This window comes from Falco naumanni (genome assembly GCF_017639655.2).
Source record: "Falco naumanni isolate bFalNau1 chromosome 14 unlocalized genomic scaffold, bFalNau1.pat SUPER_14_unloc_1, whole genome shotgun sequence".
Taxonomy (NCBI): Eukaryota; Metazoa; Chordata; class Aves; order Falconiformes; family Falconidae; genus Falco; species Falco naumanni.
Window position 1 is genome coordinate 4411 of NW_024427344.1, and position 18406 is coordinate 22816.

At 55.0% G+C, this 18406-nt stretch overlaps 1 long non-coding RNA gene across 1 annotated transcript; it reads right to left on the minus strand.

The window, feature by feature from the left end:
• Nucleotides 1–15542: 15542 nt before the first annotated feature.
• LOC121081809 lies at nucleotides 15543–16427 on the minus strand. Its single transcript, XR_005825826.1, has 2 exons — nucleotides 16086–16427; nucleotides 15543–15872 (listed from the first exon to the last, which is right to left on the minus strand). It is a non-coding gene; the product is annotated as an uncharacterized LOC121081809 (long non-coding RNA).
• Nucleotides 16428–18406: the final 1979 nt, after the last annotated feature.

Sequence of the window (18406 nt, forward strand, 5' to 3'; positions counted from 1 at the left end):
AACAGATGTAACTCATTACAATGAGTTTGGCAGACAAAAACATGTCCATGTTACAATAGATACATATTCTTCTGCAATGATTGCTACTGCCCGCACAGGTGAGACCACTCGTGACGTCATTCGGCCCTGGCAACGTGCTTTGTCTGTGCTCGCGGTCCCCCTTGCAATCAAAACGGACAATGGACCTGCCTATAGCTCTAAGTCCGTCAGTCAGCTCCCTTTCCTGTGAGGGATCTCCCCAGAGTTTTGCTCTTCCCCATTCCCCCGGGGCCAAGCCATCGTTGAACGCATGAATGGTACTCTCAAACGCCTGCTTGCAAAAACAGGGATGGAGGAATGAAGGGAATGACCCCAGAGGCACGTTTAGAGAAAGCACGCTACGTTTTGATCTTTTTGAAAGATCTCTGCGACGGTGCGGTGGCCTCCCATTGTGCGACACTTTGTGTCAATTGGTGCTAAGCAGCGAAAGCACAAAGGCGTCTTAGTACGCCTGAAAGACCCTTGTACCGGGCATTCGTCAGGGACCGCATGGATTGTTAACCTGGGGGGAGAGGTTATGCTTTGGTGTTTCTACAGGTGAAGGTCCGCGATGGGATACCTGCTGGCTGTGTGCGGCCTGAGCTTAGCGTGCCGGATCGTGGGAGCACCGCTGCCGCCAGTCAACCCAACAACTAATGTGCGGTCTCCTTAGCACAGCAACTGAACCCGTCCTGGTTTGGTGTGTCTGTGGTGCAAGGCAGTCAACCTTTCCACACAGGTCTGGTTGATGTGGCCTTCCTCAAAACTTGCAACGTGTGTTAACAGACATTATTGCGTAAAAGTGAACGTACGATTTTGACAAAGACTTTGGGGAATGAAGGACCTTACTGAAAGCCTTCCGATATTTGGGATAATCGGTTACCTCTGTATAACGTTAAACCGCAAGAAGTTGATATTGTTGGCACTTGGAATGCCGACAGTTGTTTTTCTGTAGATGCCTAATGTAGTAGGAGGCCATGATGGGACCATGACACCCGCATAAATCAACCGTGAACATGTTGATAAGCATAATGCGCTTAAACGCGATATAGCTTTAGATGAAGCGTGTAATGACGTAGTTGATTTAGTGGAACCGATGGGAACATATTGCAGCAGCTCTTTGCTTACCCGGAGCAGCAGCAGGGAAAGCATTAAAAAAGTTAAATCACCTTCTTTGTTAGGTAGTTAAGAATGTGAGTCAAACCTCTAGTGTTTTGGGGATTGTTAGCTGATGATTTGGCCTGGAGTACAACATGCAGTTTTACAAAACAGAGCAACTATTGACTTTTTGTTGTTGACTCAGGGACATGGCTGAGAGTATTTTGGTGGCATGTGCTGCATTGATTGTAGGCGCCCCATTGCAGCAACATGTTACCAAAATCTGAGAAAAAGTCGGGCTTTTGGCATCGATTCACTCGACTGGCAGGATTGATTGTTTGCTATTGCCTTGTTTGCCATTGTGTTTGCAAAGGACCCTGCAGCACACAGCAAACCTGGTACTAGCCGTTCAAAACCAAAAAGGGGGATTTTTGGGGGTCTGCAGCGCGACTGCAGATGAGTTAGTTGACTTTAAAGACTTGTCTTAAAGTCGTGTTCCTTTAAGACAGCCACAAAAATGACAAGTATGTGAACAGGAAGGGAAGAACCAGAGCTTAGAACCGCAGCAAACGGGCACCTACAGCAAGAGCAAAGAGCAAGCAAGAGGAAGACGACAGCAAGCCTATCAGGGTCTGACACATGTGCTATCTAAGATCTATAAGCAATCTGTACAGATAATAAAGGCCATTCTGGCCATTTTGTCTGAACCCAGCCACGTAGACATAGTGTTTTTATGTCCGTCTCGCCTTGCGTCGCCACAGTGGAGCGTGTGAGGAATCACAATGACAGCAGGGGTAGGGGGAGGCCCCCGCACTGCGGGTGGCAGTGGCAGTGGTGGAGGCTTGGCAGCTCTCGGGGGGGAGTTGGCCAGGCCAGAAGCATGGGCTGCTGCGGGCCCCAGGAAGTCCAGCAAAGGCAGGTGCTAGAGCAGCGGCTCGGGGATGGGCTGATGCCCCCTGCCCAGGGGCTGGGGCTGTGGCCGGGTGGCTGGAGAGCAGCAGTGCCTGTGGGAAAGGCCCCAGAGGCCAAGGTGGGCAGGGGCGTGCGGCGTGCCCGGGCAGCAAGGGCAGTTCCGCAGGCCGGGCTGCGCTAGCGAGGGCACAGGCGGCACTGCGGGGAAGGGGTTCCTCTGTGCCATGGGCCCAGGGGAGTGCGTGCCCGGGCACTGGGTGCGGGCTGGGGCTGCGCGGGTCCGGGCAGACACGGGCCCCGTGGAGCGAGGCCAGCGGAGGCCCCATCTGGCTGGGAGCTGGAATGCCAGAGGCATGGGCAGAGGCCGAGGGCACAGGCTCTGCTCAGCGTGGAGAAGAGGGAGCACAGGGGCTCTCCAGCTCTGCCTGCTGGCGTGGGCCTTGCCTGCACGGGTCTTTCTGCCAGGGTGGAGCAGGCACACATGAGCCCTGGGGGAAAATGGTCAGCTTTTATTGGCCTCAGAAAGCACGCAGGGCCCAGCAGAGGCTGGCACCACGATGTCCTCAGGGCAGCTGAATGCGTGGGGCGCAGTCCCGGCAGCCATCCCTCCAGTGCCTCCCTGCGCTGCTCCTTCCGCATGCAGCACGGGCTCAGGGGCAGCCGGCACCTTCATGGTCCCCGCTGGCAGCAGGGCGCTGCTGCTCTCGCTGTGCCGTGATGAAGGTACGGTAGAAAGCCCTGCGCAGAGCCCTGAGCACCCTGCGCAAGAGGGAGGGCCGTCGCCGTCGAGCTGGGGTGTGCAGCAGGGCGGCGATGCCTGTGGAAGAAGGAGAGCTGTAGGCAAGGGGCTGGGCAGGTAATGGGCAAGGTCCTGCCTGCTCCCCACCACCGAGGGCTTTCCCCAGGGAGGGGTGTCCAGGGAACGGCCAGCCCCTCTGCACGCAGTCCTGCCGCCCTGGCCTGGGTGCAGGCCGCCGGGACAGCCGGACCGGGCCTGCCCTTGCCGAGGCAGCGCTCGACTTGGACGTACCTAGGTCATCCTCGGGCTCATCCCTGGAGCCGGAGCAGGGCGATGTGTTACCACTCTGCTCGGAGGCTGCCTGGCCCTCCGGGGGATCAGCGTGGGGGTCCTGGAAGAGCTCCAGGCTGATGTCTTCCCACTTGTCGTCCTCCTTGGCCAAGACCCCTGGCGCCTCCTATAAAAACATGAACAACAAAGGGAGAGCTAAGCATCCGCCACTGGATGCGGGGAGAAACAGGCGCTTGGGGATGGGGTTTCGTGGTAGGCTTGGCAGTGTTAGGTGTCGGGTTGGCTGGGCTTACGGTCCTGCAGCCAGAGGAGGGCTGCGTGTCGCCTCTGTGCTGGGAGGTCGCCTGCACGGGGAGAGCAAGACTAAAGGCGTGGGCAAGAGGGTGGTGGTGGTGGTGGGGAGGAGATGGAGAGGATGTCCACCAGCCATGTCCCTGCCACACATGCCCTGGGCGCCGCGCCTGCCTCCGGTACCTGGGGATGCTCGGTGCTGGCCACGCGCCCCTGGCTCACCTGGTGCCAAGGCTCCCAAGGCAGGGGACAAGTTGTCTCATTGTCTTCGTTCTCTGCTGCTGGGGCAAGGTGTGGTGTGGCGGTGTCGTCCACAGCATTTTCAGGCAACGAAAAAGCCCCTTCATGATCGTGTGCTGCCGGGGAGACGATGGCTGCACTAGCCTCTCCTGGATGGTCTCCAGACATGGGAGAATCCATGTGTTCTCCATCTTGGCGTTCGTCTGGGACAGGAGAGGCTGTGCTGGGCTCTCCCTGAGGCTCTGCAGCCAATGTAGGCTCGCTCTCCTCAGTTGCTGCAGGTGGTTTTAGTGCCACCGCCGCATCCATGCTTTGTGCCGAGTGCCGCTGTTCCACCGGCTGCTGGCTGCGTTCTTGGATCACAGCCTCAAGCTCGTGCAGGACATCACTCATGTCCCACCGAGCTGCGTCCTGCAGAGCCACGGTGTGGGCTGTGGGGCTGTGTGGGGCAGGTGCCTGGCTCCCTGCCTGTGCTGCTGTGCCCTGCTTGCTGAAGAGAGAAGCCGGTGCCTTCGCCGTCTCCTGTTCTGTGGGAGTGAGTGGCGAGCGTTGCTCCTCTTCCTCAGCAGCTGCAGCCAATGCAGCAGCTGCTGGCTCGGTGTCCATGGGATGTGTCGGGGCAGGAGACGCATTCTGCACGTTCCCGGCTGAGACTCCTGCCGTGTGTGTGCCAGAGCTGCTGGGACGGCAAGACCCCTCCAAAAGCTCTGGGAACAAAGGGTTGACCCAGATGCTGTAGATCTTGATGTCCTCTTCTTGGGACAGTTCGTAGATCTTGATGTCCTCTTCTTGGGACAGTTCTTTGGTGCTGATATCTTCCCAGCAACCAAGCTTGGCCAGGGCCCCTGGGTGCTTCTTTGGCACTTGTGGGACTAAGGCCCTTTTGGCCGTCGCCCAGTGCTTCCCGCGGACACGGGATGCCATGCTTGCAGGACTTCCTGCAGGACTTCCCCTCTTCCGGTGCTGGCTGTGGGCCAGGAATCTCGACTTCAGCTTCTGCAGATCTTTCTCCTTCCTGGAGCAGTCTGCCACAGGTGTCATATCCTCAGGCTTCCTACGGACCCTCCGTTGGCTCCGCACCGGCTTGCCTATGAGGATGCACTTGTAGCGTCCCACTGGTGCTTTGGAGCCTTGCTGTACTGCTTGTGCCTGGTGCCCTGGCCCCACATGCCTCCTACCCATGGAAGCTGGCACAGACACCCTGCCAGCAGCACTGGTGCTCCCATGTTCATGGGGATCATGGACGGGCTTAGGTGCAGGGGCCTTGCTGCTCCTGGCTGCCCGGACCTGATCTCTTCTTGTCCTTTTCACCAGCATCTTGCTGCTTTCTGAGTCCCTCAAGAGGCACCGGTTTGTCTCCTCTGCAGCGTTGGTGTTGGCTGTGGGGCTGCATGGGGCACGCCTGCAGCTCTGCATCCTGCCGGCTGCATCCCACTCACCACCGTAGACCCGAGGAGATGGGACAAGCTCTTGGGGTCTGCTGGCAGCTTCCCTGCCCTGGGAAGAAGATTCGGAGGGTGCTGCTGCCTGCGGCTGCCCATGGCCCACCTGTGGGCAGGAAGAGCACGAGTCAGGTGATGGAGGTGGCTGCCTTGGCCACAGCAGCCCCCCAGTGCTGGCAAGCCCAGCCGCAGCACCAAGAAAGATCCATGTGGCCCCGTCCCACCGCCACCACCCCCCTCCTGCCCCATCTCTCACCTGGTGCAGGGTCTGCAGCCTGGGCAGCCTGCTCTGGTGCTGGGGGCGGGTGTTCGCCTCCTCATGCGTGGGCATCTTTGGCGGTGTCTGCTGCTGATCTGCCATGGTCACCCGGGGGAGATGCTGCCTCCTGAGGGAGTCGCTCTCCTGGGAGTGGACACCCCAGGGCTCTCGCCCCTTAAATACCCCCACGGTCACCGTGGAGACCCGCATCACATTGGCCTCTGGGCATGATGCGCTGCCTGCATCACAAAGCCCTGGGCAATGGCTGTGGAGATGCCCACGCCCCGCCCGTGAGCACCTGCGCCCCTTTTGAAGTGTCTCACTTGGTGAGGGACGCCAATGGCAATAGCTTTGCCACCAGGCTCTCCAGCATCTTTGTTTTTTGGCAAAGCAAGCCTGCACGGACACGATGCGGGTGGGTTGTCTCCCGTTGCTGGGGGCTGCTGGCTGACACCGAGAGGCGTGGGTGTTGTCCGTGGGCAGCTGCCTTCCCACACGGTGAAGCTTCAGCACTGGCATCAGCTGTGGCTCTGCTCCTGGTGGTTCTGCCTGCTCCGGGCTGAGCGCTCTGGGAAGGGGAAGCATCCGTGAGTGTAGGAATGGGGATGTTTCCGAGGAGCAGCCCTGTGGTTTTCTAAACCTTCTGAGTACTGGGAGCCGAGCAGCGCTGGGCTCTGGGTGTGCCCGGGGCAGCTGCTCTGGCTGAGAGCGCCCTTCCCCTGCGATGCCTCTGCTGTCTTCGCTGTCTGCCATGGGCTCTCCTCCCAGGTTGGAAGGGGGTGGCGTTTGGATCTTGGCTGAAGTGCATTCTTGATGGACGCGACCAGAAGGGGCAGATGTAGGCCTGTACGCCTTCAGCACCTTCCTAAGGGGCTTGTGCTGCTTTCCCCCCACAAAGACGGAGAGCCTGTGTTTCATGATGTGAGGTGGCTTCCTCTCTCTTGCCGCAGGGCAACAAGCCATGGATCTCCCTGCCCCGTGGAAAGGGTATCCGCCTGACCATTGCTGAAGAAAGAGACAAGAGACTGGCAGCCAAGCAGAGCAGCGGGTGAGCTCCAGCTCGGGTCAGCCGTGGTCCTTTCAGTGTATTAATTATACCGTTCACCAAGTGGCGGTGTGAGTGGCTGAGGAGCATCCAAGGGCTGGAGGGAGCCGTGCTGTGCCAGTGTGAAGCCACACTCCGCTCTCTAGAAGGGCCTGCTGATGCGGGGAGACTCCTGGTGACCTGAGCAATCACCAGAACCATCTTCCAGAAGGGCAAGGGGGAGCGGTAGGAGACCCTCCAGGCTGGTCCGCTCCTGGGAAGGTGCTGGCAGAAACGCTCCGGGACAGCGTTCCCGGGGACATGCTGGAGGAGCCGGGCTCTGGAAGAGCCAGCTGGGCTCTCCCTGGGGCCAGTGGTGCCAGAGAGGCTTGAGGCTCGCTGGGATTGCCCCTGGCCACGGGACTGAGCAGAGAGGGGAGGCTCCGTGACCAGTGCCAGGGGTGGGTGGTGCATTGGCCGGTGAGTTGGGCTTTGGCGGGGGGCTGGTGCTCAGCATCCTGAGCCCAGCTGGCTGCTGCTTACTGGGATGGATGGTCCCTCACGGGCTGCTCTTCAGTGCCTTTCCTCTGGAGGTGGAGTGTTGGGGTCTGCAGCGTGTCTGCAGACGAGTTAGTTGACTTTAAAGACTTAGTCGTGTTCCTTTAAGACAGCCACAAAAATGACAAGTATGTGAACAGGAAGTGAAGTACCGGAGCTTAGAACCGCAGCAAACGGGCACCTATAGCAAGAGCAAAGAGCAAGCAAGAAGACGACAGCAAGCCTATCAGGGTCTGACACATGTGCTATCTAAGATCTATAAGCAATCTGTACAGATAATAAAGGCCATTCTGGCCATTTTGTCTGAACCCAGCCACGTAGATATAGTGTTTTTATGTCCGTCTCGCCTTGCGTCGCCACAATTGGTGACCTCGGTGTGCCGATATGATCCCAGTAAGGGGTATCAGGAGGAGACCCTGAGACTGTGCCCCCAATAAGGGGTGTCAGGAGCAGATCCTGAGGCTGTGACCAGCGGGTGTCTGGGGAGGTGGAGCCTGGTGAAGCGGAATAGCACAGCAGGCGGCTGCTAGATCCCGGGAGAACGTGACGCCGGTAAGGTGAGCCACCAGGGACAGCATGGGGACTAAGTTCTCTAAGGAAGATACCATTGTGCTGTCAATGTGGAAGTTAGTGTTACAGAAATGTGGAACTACTTTAGATGGGCTGCGGTTAGGAAGTATGGTATTGAGGGCCAAGAGACACGGAGTAGAAACGTCCACCGTGACTGCTCTTAGTGTGTTGACCTGTGACAATTTAGGATCAACACTGTCAGAAGCTGTGATGAAAGAGGACAAAGAGGCGTCGGGGCATTTGGCTACACGGGGACTGCTTAGAGATGCTGTGGGGGTGTGGATAACTGGCTAGCTGAAAAAAGGTCTCATAGACATAGTCCAGCTGGCTGGACAAAAATGCACATCGCTCTCAGCTTATCTGAAGTAAAGCAAAATACACTGTCTTTGGCTGTTTTTGTTACACAATAACAGGAAGATTTCGGTGGGAAAAGAATGTTGCAGGTGGGAACAGATAACTACAGAAGAGAAACTAGGGGCGGGCTTGGTATTTAGGCAACTAACCAATAATGAGCTTAACTTTTGTAATATGTATGAGCTAATTATAGGAAGGCATAAAAGGTGACTGTAAGAGACAATAAACGAAGTCTGCTGATCACTCTTATTGAGTGACTGTGTCTTCCCTCCGTCGCGACATGGGGGGCTTAAAAAATGAGCAAGATGTGAGTGGGGGCTTGAAAAGTCAGCAAGATGTGAGTGGGGGTGTATCACCCAGACCTGCCCTGGATCCCCCTCCAACTACAGACAGGAGGGTGAGGGGGCGGGGGAGGGGGAGAGTCCGTGCCCCTTACCAGACGCCACTCCTCAATGTCCCAAAGCCCCTAAAATAAGCCCAGCAGCATTGACCTATGTTCGGTAGCGATTCCGAGGACAAGGACAACAAGGAGAAACCTCGGTGGACCGATCCCTGCCCCCCTGAGTCCCGACGGCATTTGTGCCAGCCCACACTCCCTCCTCCCCCAGCTTCGTCTCCTTTCCCGCCTGCCCCCTCAGCTCCTCCCCTGCCTCCACAGGATGGAAATGCCAAAAATCCGGAATCGTGCCCAGCTATGACAAGGTTATCAGTCAGAGGCGGTGAAGAATGTGGAGTGGTAGAAATCCAGTATCCAACGTTACGGTAATGCCGCGCAACCCTTGGCAATTTTGGCAGGCTGTAAAAGATGGGGCACTACAAGAGGGAAACTGGGATTTCGTAGAACATATAGACGGACCGCTCCTTGATGTTACTACTCCTTCCACCGCTGCGCCGCATGCATATCCTGTTACAACAGGAGATGCGGGGCTGCTGGTAATCCCAATGTTCATACACCGCTTGCTTGGAAAATAGTGCAGGTCTTGCAAAACACTGTTTCTCAGTACGGGGTGAATTCGTCGGCTACAATGCAATTCTTGCGTGTGCTTACCACGGACACTTGGACTCCTTTTGATAGTTCTCAGATGGCACAGATCATGTCCCAACCTGTGCAACTAGCGGTCTTCCACGCAACCTGGCGGGTAGCTGCGCAACAGCAAGGGCTGCCGAATCAAAACCTTCCGCAAGATGATCCCCGGGTTGGTAATGGGCCTGATGTGTTGGTGGGTACTGGGCGGTATGCCAGCCCTCAACATCAGGCTCAGTGCTCCCCCCCTAGTATTCGATCAAATAAAAAATATAGGCATGCAAGCAATAATGAAAACTGCACAATTAGCAGAGTCAAATGAGCATTATCCAGCAATTAAGCAAGGCCCAAAAGAACCATTTTTGCCATTTGTGGAAAAGTTGCAACATGCTGTTGCCTCTCAAGTGTTTGACCCTCACCTGCGTGCCATGCTAGTAAGGCAATTAGCCAAAGATCGTGCTAACGCTGATTGTCAAAAAATAATAGAAGGATTGCCAGGAGGACCCAGTTTAGAAACTGTGATATCAGCCTGTGCCAAGGTAGGTGCCTTGGAACGCAAAATAGCAGTAATGGCTGCTGTGCAAATGCAATGTTACTCTTGCGGTAAGTCAGGACACCTTAAACAGGACTGCCCCTCCAAAAAACGATGCGTGGCAAAACCTAGACTGTCCACGGCAGAAATTCCTTGTTTCCACTGTGGAAAGAAAGGACATTTTGCAAAGCAATGTCATTCTCGTTTTGATAGAGAAGGATTCCACGCACCGGGCCAGGGAAACGCTCACAAGAGCGCGAGGAGGCGCGCAATGACACAAGTACCTCTGGCTGCCACACCAGCCAGCCAGCCTTATGTGAGCAATTATCAGGGAGGACCCAAGGATCAGCAGGGATGGATGGATGCACCAGTGAATCAGTAACTCTAGCCAACCATGGAGTGTTTAAGGTCCCTCTGAATGCTCAGGGGCCAACAGGGAAGGGCCTTAGTGCCTTACTAATAGGTCGATCTAGTACTACTTTACACAAGATCCAAGTCCATGTTGGTGTTATTGATGCAGACTTCACAGGTTAAATATGTGCCTTAGTTTCCACACGGGTGCCTCCTGTTACAATTCCAAAAAATACAGGCCTTGCTCAACTTGTGCCTTTTGTGAGTTGTGTTTCCCGAACAGAGCCTGCATGGCGGGGTGATGAAGGATTCGGCTCCACAGGAATACCTCAAGGGTGTTGGACGCAAGAACTATCTCCACAACGACCTAACCTGACCTGCACTGTGGCGTTATCGGGAGGTACTCCTGCACAAGTGCAGTTGAGCGGTCGGTCTTCTGGATACCGGAGCAGACGTAACTGTCGTATGGAGCAAAGACTGCCACCTCAAAGGGCTTTGGTAAATAACGCAGCGGGAGTTGTAGGTCTGGGGGGCATGACTACTAGCTGCCTGTCTGTAAAACCTATACAGATCAAAACACAAGATGGACAGACTGCCTCCGCCTGGCCATATGTTACCACCGCACCACTCACTTTGTGGGGCCGAGATTGCTTAGGACAATGTGACAGAAAGCTTAGAAATAACTAGATTAACAGGAGATGGAAAACTTAGAATAATTAAATTTCTCATTGTATGCACAAAGAGGAGCTTCACAGTGTGACTTGGCAAATGAGGCGAGGAGCTTCACAGTAGGACTTGGCAAATTAGGCCCGGTCCTGGGGCCCTTTGTACTGACAAGGTGGACCTGGGATGCTCTGTGTGCCGATAAGAAGACACCGGTATGCGAACCTCTGTGCCTTGAGGTAGGAAAACTGGATCTGTCCCGTTTTATGGATTGGGAGAAACTCAAGACACGACTGAGTCTGCGCAAAGAGTGAAGGTGAAAAGTTCAGAGCGAGGGAGACTACTAAGCCTTCATCCTCAACGACCCCCCGCGAGCACCACCAGGAGGCAGTGAGCAAGTGCAAATGGGAGGAAACTTATGTTAGTGACTTCTGGGTAGACTCATTATCCTAACCCAACCTCTTCTTGGGCATCTATTGAATATGTATGAATGTATACTTGAAATCACACGTGCACAAAGAAGTCGGGGCAGCAGGTGCTTTTGGAATTATCCACCCTGACGCCCGCCGGTGAATTAAACGTGCCTGCTTTATAGCCTATCCTGAGTTACAGAGTTTAATTCCGCACGTCAAATGGGGAGTTTGTATCACCACGGATTTTTAACTGGGACCAACATTCTACAGGGAGCGAAACAGCCTAGACTTGGTCTCACTTGGTTAACCGATAAACCGGTATGGGTAGATCAGTGGCCCCTGCCCCAGGAAAAGCTGTGTGCCCTGCATGGATTAGTGAAGGAGCAATTAGACGCGGGCCACACTGAAGAATCACATAGCCCGTGGCAGACCCCTGTATTTGTGATAAAAAAGAAATCAGGTAAATGGCGATTGTTGCTTGACCTGCGTAAAGTCAATGCACTGACGGCCTCTATGGGGGCCTTGCAGCCAGGATTGCCGTCTGCCACCGTGACACCAGTGGAGTGAGACATTTTAGTTACTGATCTGAAAGATTGTTTTCTTACCATTCCTTTAGATCCAAAAGACAAAGCCGAGTTGGCCCTTACAGTACCAACTAGAAGTAGCTCTGAGCCCACAAAAAGCTATCACTGGACCGTGCTGCCTCAAGGCATGAGAAACCTGCCAACCATTTGTCCATGGTTTGTAGCCCAAGCCCTGAGCTCAGTGAGAGACAAATACCAAGATGTTTACTGTTATCATTACATGGATGACATCTTGCTAGCAGCACCGTCAAAAGAGCTGCTGGAGACAGTTGAGAAGGATGCCAGGCACAGTTTAGCAGAGTTTGGATTGATTGTAGCTCCTGAAGAAGTTCAGAGGCAAGAGCCCTGGAAATATCTGGGCATGAATGTGCTGAAGAGAACTGTGTCTCCACAACCTATCAAATTGAAACTGGACGTAAAGACCTTGAGCGATGTCCAAAAGCTTGCAGGAATGCTGAATTGGCTACGGCCTTGTTATTTAGGCCTTACTAATGAACAAAGGCAACCTTTTTTGCAACTTTTAAAAGGAGACACAGATCTTTTAGCCCCAAGGCATTTCACACCTGCAGCCTTGGCACTTGTGAAAGAAGTCAAACAGTTGATCTCTGCACGACATGTGTGGCGTGTAGATATCACGCTTCCTTTAAGTGGTTTTCTTTTAATGGACCAGTCTTCTCCTTATGCTATGTTGGCCCAGTGGAACCAGGCTTGGGAAGATCCACTGCATGTGATTGAGTGGTTGGTTCTGCCTTTGCAGCCTAAGAAAACCGCTGTTGGATGGTACAAACTTGTTGCCGATTTGATCATAAAAATCCAAAAGTGATGTTTAGAGTGGACTGGAGTTGATGCGTCAGCTGTGATTAGCCCCGTACAACAATTCTCTTTTGAATGGGCGCTGTCAAACTCTACTGCCCTCCAAGTGGCTCTTGCCAATATTCAAGGGCAAGCTCAGTACCATCATCCACCTCACCCACTTTTGAAAATGACTGTAGATCTAACTTTGCAGCCACGGCAACTGAGTCAGAGACGACCAGTCAAAGGTGGCACGGTATTTGCAGACGGGTCTGGAAAAAACGGGGAAAGCCGTAGTTGCTTGCAAACAGAATGGGCAATGGCATTCCCAAATTGTGTGTCGGGAAGGATGCCCGCAAGCTGTAGAGTTGCGGGCTGCGGCCTTGGCATTTCGATACTTCCCAGGCCCTCTTAATCTCGTTACTGATTCAGCCTGTGTGGCAGCCCTCCTTCCCAAGTTAGAGATGGTTGTCCTTGGTCATGTCAACAATCCCAACCTTTTTGCAGTTTTGACTTTAGTTTGGGAAGAGATTTGGAAACGCCATTCTCCATTTTATGTTACGCATGTTAACAGCCATGCCTCCCTACCCGGTTTTGTCATTGAAGGCAATGCTAGAGTTGATGCTCTGGTTTCTGTGGCTCTGTTGGTGCCTGTTCCTGATGTCCACCAGCAGGCTGTGTCAGTCCACCAGTTTTATCATCAGAATTGGCGATCCTTGTATCATCAGTTTGGTCAAAAGGGTCTCTCTCAGGCTGCTGCAGGCAGTATTGTTGCAGCCTGTGCAGACTGTCAAAATGTTACCTCCTTGCCCGATTATGGAGTTAATCCTAGAGGCCTTCAAGCTTTACGGCTTTGGCAAACAGATGTAACTCATTACAATGAGTTTGGCAGACAAAAACATGTCCATGTTACAATAGATACATATTCTTCTGCAATGATTGCTACTGCCCGCACAGGTGAGACCACTCGTGACGTCATTCGGCCCTGGCAACGTGCTTTGTCTGTGCTCGACGGTCCCCCTTGCAATCAAAACGGACAATGGACCTGCCTATAGCTCTAAGTCCGTCAGTCAGCTCCTTTCCCTGTGAGGGATCTCCCCCAGATTTGCTCTTCCCCATTCCCCCCGGGCCAAGCCATCGTTGAACGCATGAATGGTACTCTCAAACGCCTGCTTGAAAAACAGGGAGGAGGAATGAAGGGAATGACCCCAGAGGCACGTTTAGAGAAAGCACGCTACGTTTTGATCTTTTTGAAAATCTCTGCCGACCGTGCGGTGCCTCCCATTGTGCGACACTTTGTGTCAATTGGTGCTAAGCAGCAAAAGCACAAAGGCGTCTTAGTACGCCTGAAAGACCCTTGTACCGGGCATTCGTCAGGACCGCATGGATTGTTAACCTGGGGGAGAGGTTATGCTTGTGTTTCTACAGGTGAAGGTCCGCGATGGATACCTGCTGGCTGTGTGCGGCCTGAGCTTAGCGTGCCGGATCGTGGGAGCACCGCTGCCGCCAGTCAACCCAACAACTAATGTGCGGTCTCCTTAGCACAGCAACTGAACCCGTCCTGGTTTGGTGTGTCTGTGGTGCAAGGCAGTCAACCTTTCCACACAGGTCTGGTTGATGTGGCCTTCCTCAAAACTTGCAACGTGTGTTAACAGACATTATTGCGTAAAAGTGAACGTACGATTTTGACAAAGACTTTGGGGAATGAAGGACCTTACTGAAAGCCTTCCGATATTTGGGATAATCGGTTACCTCTGTATAACGTTAAACCGCAAGAAGTTGATATTGTTGGCACTTGGAATGCCGACAGTTGTTTTTCTGTAGATGCTAATGTAGTAGGAGGCCATGATGGGACCATGACACCCGCATAAATCAACCCGTGAACATGTTGATAAGCATAATGCGCTTAAACGCGATATAGTGATGATATATCTGATATACCAAGCAGATAGATGAAGCGTGTAATGACGTAGTTGATTTATGGAACCGATGGGAACATATTGCAGCAGCTCTTTGCTTACCCGGAGCAGCAGCAGGGAAAGCATTAAAAAAGTTAAATCACCTTCTTTGTTAGGTAGTTAAGAATGTGAGTCAAACCTCTAGTGTTTTGGGATTGTTAGCTGATGATTTGCCTGGAGTACAACATGCAGTTTTACAAAACAGAGCAACTATTGACTTTTTGTTGTTGACTCAGGGACATGGCTGAGAGTATTTTGGTGGCATGTGCTGCATTGATTGTAGGCGCCCCATTGCAGCAACATGTTACCAAAATCTGAGAAAAAGTCGGGCTTTTGGCATCGATTCACTCGACTGGCAGGATTGATTGTTTGCTATTGCCTTGTTTGCCATTGTGTTTGCAAAGGACCCTGCAGCACACAGCAAACCTGGTACTAGCCGTTCAAAACCAAAAAGGGGGATTTTTGGGGGTCTGCAGCGCGACTGCAGATGAGTTAGTTGACTTTAAAGACTTGTCTTAAAGTCGTGTTCCTTTAAGACAGCCACAAAAATGACAAGTATGTGAACAGGAAGGGAAGAACCAGAGCTTAGAACCGCAGCAAACGGGCACCTACAGCAAGAGCAAAGAGCAAGCAAGAGGAAGACGACAGCAAGCCTATCAGGGTCTGACACATGTGCTATCTAAGATCTATAAGCAATCTGTACAGATAATAAAGGCCATTCTGGCCATTTTGTCTGAACCCAGCCACGTAGACATAGTGTTTTTATGTCCGTCTCGCCTTGCGTCGCCACAGTGGAGCGTGTGAGGAATCACAATGACAGCAGGGGTAGGGGAGGCCCCCGCACTGCGGGTGGCAGTGGCAGTGGTGGAGGCTTGGCAGCTCTCGGGGGGGAGTTGGCCAGGCCAGAAGCATGGGCTGCTGCGGGCCCCAGGAAGTCCAGCAAAGGCAGGTGCTGAGCAGCGGCTCGGGGATGGGCTGATGCCCCCTGCCCAGGGGCTGGGGCTGTGGCCGGGTGGCTGGAGAGCAGCAGTGCCTGTGGGAAAGGCCCCAGAGGCCAAGGTGGGCAGGGGCGTGCGGCGTGCCCGGGCAGCAAGGGCAGTTCCGCAGGCCGGGCTGCGCTAGCGAGGGCACAGGCGGCACTGCGGGGAAGGGGTTCCTCTGTGCCATGGGCCCAGGGGAGTGCGTGCCCGGGCACTGGGTGCGGGCTGGGGCTGCGCGGGTCCGGGCAGACACGGGCCCCGTGGAGCGAGGCCAGCGGAGGCCCCATCTGGCTGGGAGCTGGAATGCCAGAGGCATGGGCAGAGGCCGAGGGCACAGGCTCTGCTCAGCGTGGAGAAGAGGGAGCACAGGGGCTCTCCAGCTCTGCCTGCTGGCGTGGGCCTTGCCTGCACGGGTTCTTTCTGCCAGGGTGGAGCAGGCACACATGAGCCCTGGGGGAAAATGGTCAGCTTTTATTGGCCTCAGAAAGCACGCAGGGCCCAGCAGAGGCTGGCACCACGATGTCCTCAGGGCAGCTGAATGCGTGGGGCGCAGTCCCGGCAGCCATCCCTCCAGTGCCTCCCTGCGCTGCTCCTTCCGCATGCAGCACGGGCTCAGGGGCAGCCGGCACCTTCATGGTCCCCGCTGGCAGCAGGGCGCTGCTGCTCTCACTGTGCCGTGATGCAGGTACAGCAGAAAGCCCTGCGCAGAGCCCTGAGCACCCTGCGCAAGAGGGAGGGCCGTCGCCGTCGAGCTGGGGTGTGCGGCAGGGCGGCGATGCCTGTGGAAGAAGGAGAGCTGTAGGCAAGGGGCTGGGCAGGTAATGGGCAAGGTCCTGCCTGCTCCCCACCACCGAGGGCTTTCCCCAGGGAGGGGTGTCCAGGGAACGGCCAGCCCCTCTGCACGCAGTCCTGCCGCCCTGGCCTGGGTGCAGGCCGCCGGGACAGCCGGACCGGGCCTGCCCTTGCCGAGGCAGCGCTCGACTCGGACGTACCTGGGTCATCCTCGGGCTCATCCCTGGAGCCGGAGCAGGGCAATGTGTTACCACTCTGCTCGGAGGCTGCCTGGCCCTCCGGGGGATCAGCGTGGGGGTCCTGGAAGAGCTCCAGGCTGATGTCTTCCCACTTGTCGTCCTCCTTGGCCAAGAGCCCTGGCGCCTCCTATAAAAACATGAACAACAAAGGGAGAGCTAAGCATCCGCCACTGGATGCGGGGAGAAACAGGCGCTTGGGGATGGGGTTTCGTGGTAGGCTTGGCAGTGTTAGGTGTCGGGTTGGCTGGGCTTACGGTCCTGCAGCCAGAGGAGGGCTGCGTGTCGCCTCTGTGCTGGGAGGTCGCCTGCACGGGGAGAGCAAGACTCAAGGCGTGGGCAAGAGGGTGGTGGTGGTGGTGGGGAGGAGATGGAGAGGATGTCCACCAGCCATGTCCCTGCCACACATGCCCTGGGCGCCGCGCCTGCCTCCGGTACCTGGGGATGCTCGGTGCTGGCCACGTGCCCCTGGCTCACCTGGTGCCAAGGCTCCCAAGGCAGGGGACAAGTTGTCTCATTGTCTTCGTTCTCTGCTGCTGGGGCAAGGTGTGGTGTGGCGGTGTCGTCCACAGCATTTTCAGGCAACGAAAAAGCCCCTTCATGATCGTGTGCTGCCGGGGAGACGATGGCTGCACTAGCCTCTCCTGGATGGTCTCCAGACATGGGAGAATCCATGTGTTCTCCATCCTGGCGTTCGTCTGGGACAGGAGAGGCTGTGCTGGGCTCTCCCTGAGGCTCTGCAGCCAATGTAGACTCGCTCTCCTCAGTTGTTGCAGGTGGTTTTAGTGCCATCGCCGCATCCATGCTTTGTGCCGAGTGCCGCTGTTCCACCGGCTGCTGTCTGCGTTCTTGGATCACAGCCTCAAGCTCGTGCAGGACATCACTCATGTCCCACCGAGCTGCGTCCTGCAGAGCCACGGTGTGGGCTGTGGGGCTGTGTGGGGCAGGTGCCTGGCTCCCTGTCTGTGCTGCTGTGCCCTGCTTGCCGAAGAGAGAAGCTGGTGCCTTCGCCGTCTCCTGTTCTGTGGGAGTGAGTGGCGAGCGTTGCTCCTCTTCCTCAGCAGCTGCAGCCAGGGCAGCAGCTGCTGGCTCGGTGTTTGTGGAATGTGCCTGGTCAGCAGACGCATCCTGCAGGTTCCCAGCTGTGACTCCTGCCGTGTGTGTGCCAGAGCTGCTGGGATGGCAGGACCCCTCCAAAAGCTCTGGGAACAAAGGGTTGACCCAGATGCTGTGGATCTTGATGTCCTCTTCTTGGGACAGTTCTTTGGTGCTGATATCTTCCCAGCAACCAAGCTTGGCCAGGGCCCCTGGGTGCTTCTTTGGCACTTGTGGGACTAAGGCCCTTTTGGCCGTTGCCCAGTGGTTCCCGCGGACATGGGATGCCATGCTTGCAGGACTTCCTGCAGGACTTCCCCTCCTCCGGTGCTGGCTGTGGGCCAGGAATCTCGACTTCAGCTTCTGCAGATCCTCCTCCTTCCTGGAGCAGTCTGCTACATGTGTCATATGTTGCCTTCACAGGCACGTGGTGACCTGGCTCAGGAACGGCACGGCGGCCGACCCCTGGCCGCACGGTCCATCAGCTGGCAGACACCAATGTGGAGGATGGCAAATGGCGTTTATTGCTGAACGACGCGACACTATATAGGCTAGGTTTACGATGTCACTTCTGTCTGCTTACATCATAAACTAAAAGCTGTTGGCTACCTGGAGGGGGGCCCTATGTTTCTGTACAGCGCGAGATCTTCCGGCCGCCAGGCCCTACCTAGCAACATTTCCGCCCCCCCCACCCCCCACCCCCCACCCCCCCGCTTAACTAAACAGGCTAAAATAGTAAAAATATTTCTAAAAAAGAGTACAAAGATAAGGCACACTGAGCAATTGGCACTTGGGAAACAACTGGGGGTAATGGAGTGTAGCTTGGAATATTTGGGGAGAGCCAGGGAGAATCGGGGGAAATACTGATCAAGTACATTTTTAAAGCAGTTGTTGGTGTTCTACAAACATGATGTTGACCCTTTCTAGCCAGCTCTTGACAAAGGACACGAGCCTGTTTAATATACGGGGTCCGAAGATTAGTGTCAGCAGGATTATTGCAATCGGACCTACCAAGGTGGATATCAGGGTGGCTAGCCACGGAGATTGGTTAAACCACGATTCAAACCACCCTTGTTGGGCTTCCCTGTCTCTTTTTCTTTGAGCCAATCTCTCTCTCAATTTGGCCATCGAGTCCCTAACTACTCCGGTGTGATCAGCACAGAAGCAACATTCCTCTTTCAAGGTGGCAC